This window comes from Brachyhypopomus gauderio, unplaced genomic scaffold (genome assembly GCF_052324685.1).
Source record: "Brachyhypopomus gauderio isolate BG-103 unplaced genomic scaffold, BGAUD_0.2 sc102, whole genome shotgun sequence".
NCBI lineage: Eukaryota > Metazoa > Chordata > Actinopteri > Gymnotiformes > Hypopomidae > Brachyhypopomus > Brachyhypopomus gauderio.
In genome coordinates, this window is record NW_027506923.1 from 544,481 (window position 1) to 547,232 (window position 2,752).

Below are 2,752 nucleotides of genomic sequence, written 5' to 3' on the forward strand. Positions count from 1 at the left end.
TTGATAGAATGTAAGGAGCTCTTCCATATTCATATTCAGTGGCCTGGCCTTGGTCTGGGTAGAGTAGAGTTTGGACATTTCAACATTGATCTCTCATTGGATCCATTGGATCTGGACAGCTGTTTGACACATTCAGCAGCATTGGGGCTGTATACTATATGTATTCCTTTGGCTTGCTCATTAGGGATCTGGACCCATACGATTGTAAAGCTGCTTTGTGACAACATGTGTTGTGAAAAGCGCTATATAAATAAATTTGACTTTGACTATTTTTTACCACCTCAGGCTGTGCCCATACCCCTTCGGGCTGACCCCTCTGGTTGCTAGATGACCTTGAAGGTTCCTCAGACTCCATTCTGGAATTCAGAGGACCTTGGGGTGTCTTTAGACCTGTTCTGACATCTAGGATATCTTGGAGGTCTCTCAGACTGGCCAGTCTTGTGACATGAGGATGTTGGAGGCTCTTTTATCTTATCTATTGGGTGGCTAGAAGATCTTGGCCGTTTAACAGTAGACAATGGTGAAGAAGAGGTTGGCTCTTGTGGTTGCCTGGAACGTTTTCTAAAAGCCCTGTACTCTAATTTTCAAAGGTGATATATTGCAGTGGGGGGCTGGTTGGGGTGGGGGTGAGGGGAGGGGGAGTTCACAGTAAATGTTATTCCGGTCATCATCTGTCTCCAACAGTTCAGCATTTTAAATTCTAGCTGGCAAATGGCCCATCTCTCCCTGGTAGTCCATATCTGAACCATCACTTATAAAAGCATCTTTCTCATTTTGAGGTATGATTGCAATGTTGCATGTTTGTCTGGGCCATCATCTACATGTCAAGGACTTCACTTAAAGTCATCCTGAAGAATTTTGTATATTTAGTATGTGTGCATCTAGATACAACTTTCTATCCCACCGGTCACAATTGTAACTGCTTATATGTTTACTCATTCTGCAAACACACCAAAGACATTTGACTAATTGTAAATGCATATATCATAACTAAACAACTTAGAGAGCATGTGTACAAAAATATTTTTTTCTATGTTTATTTTAACATACTTTACTATCCTTTTATTTTGGAGCTTTGAGGCAGCCATCCTCTTCTCAAGGTGCAACCAGGAAGTAAACTGCTCTGGTCATGTGACAATTTACTCAAAAAATGTGATACTGCCCACATTTAATTGAAACACTGTAATATTTCAATATATCCTTATATAGTATTGGGAAAGTACCCAGTAACATTTTTAGAGGCTTATAATTAATGAATTTTTTTTTGGTCACAATTGTGACCGATGGGTTGAAATGGGTTAAAGCACTTATACGTCACTTTAAAGGTCCATTTCAATATTTCCCAGCACGTTAAACTTAATTAAGTTAAACATTTATACATATACTCGAAATGAATCGAAATAATTCGCTTTTTTATCACATTATTTAATGGTTGTTTATTTTCAAAACGCCCAATCTTAACGTCTTCACGTTCTCTCATGTTTCGTCCTGGAATTACAAGAGGCTCGTATTTGTTAACGTAATTTCAACATTTTAATGTACTTTAGCCTAAATTCCAGCACTTTTCAAACCTGAAACACAAAGCAACATCAAAATGCGTCAGGTAAATGTTCATTCCCCTATTTTTGAGGGGTGTTTCTTTATACTACCACATACCGTTTCGGACAACATTGCAAAGCCATATTTATGTTTGATGCCTGGTGTATATATACGGGCTGTGTTCGAAATAGTCTACTACATACTACTGGCATACTGATCGAGCCCCAAATCAGTATGTCGTATGCAGTATGTGACCAAAATGAAAATTTCCAGTATGCGAAACATACCCGGATGACCTACTACTTCCGCAAAATATTCCAGTACGCGAACAGAGCTATCTTCGTGGTGTACTGCATCCCATCATGCAACGCTACGTTCACGTGACCCCGTAGTGTGCTTTGCTTTTGTTGCATACTGGAAACTGTACTGCATACTACTACGAGGACCAGTATGCAGTATCCAGTATATACTGAGTCCAGTATGCAGTATCCAGTATGTAGTAGTCTATTTCGAACACAGCCACGGTCTCTGGTCAGGTAAAAATGTTCTTATCGTTTCGGAGAACACTGCAGCGACGCTCGCGACGTTCGCGAAAGTATAAACGCCTACACCGCTTGCGAAAGTATAAACCAGGCTTTAAGCTGGGCGTACACTGTACGATATTTTAAATCGTGTACTCAGCTCCAGCTCAAACTGTACGACTAAATCGCAGGGTTTAAAAGTTCACAGCTCACGATTCATATACTCACACTATACGACCCGACGTTCTCATGCGATCTCACGAGGAGCGATTTGAATTTCAAACATGTTTGATATTCTTGCGACGCTGCGATTTCTGTTTTGTCTGTTTCAGGTTATTTGGTATTATTTTACATTCAATGTTATATTCATAATTGCACTGACTGAACAAATGCAAGTTGTGTTGTTTTTACATGCTTTTATGTGTGTTTAAGTGTGCTATAGTGATGCAGAGTTTTCAATAAACTTGTAATTCAGTATGTCTGTGTTTAAATATAACGGGGATCCAAGATGGCGCGGAGTAGATAGGACGTGCATGCCTGAGCTCCATATTTCATTAGCAGAACCTTTAGTCAATCGCTTTGATTACCTAGCCAATACACCTTCCTAATAATTCATATACCATATGAATAAACCATATACAACTAATCAACGTTGCGATGACTTCGAAATCGTCCAGGTCAGCGAAAAAGGA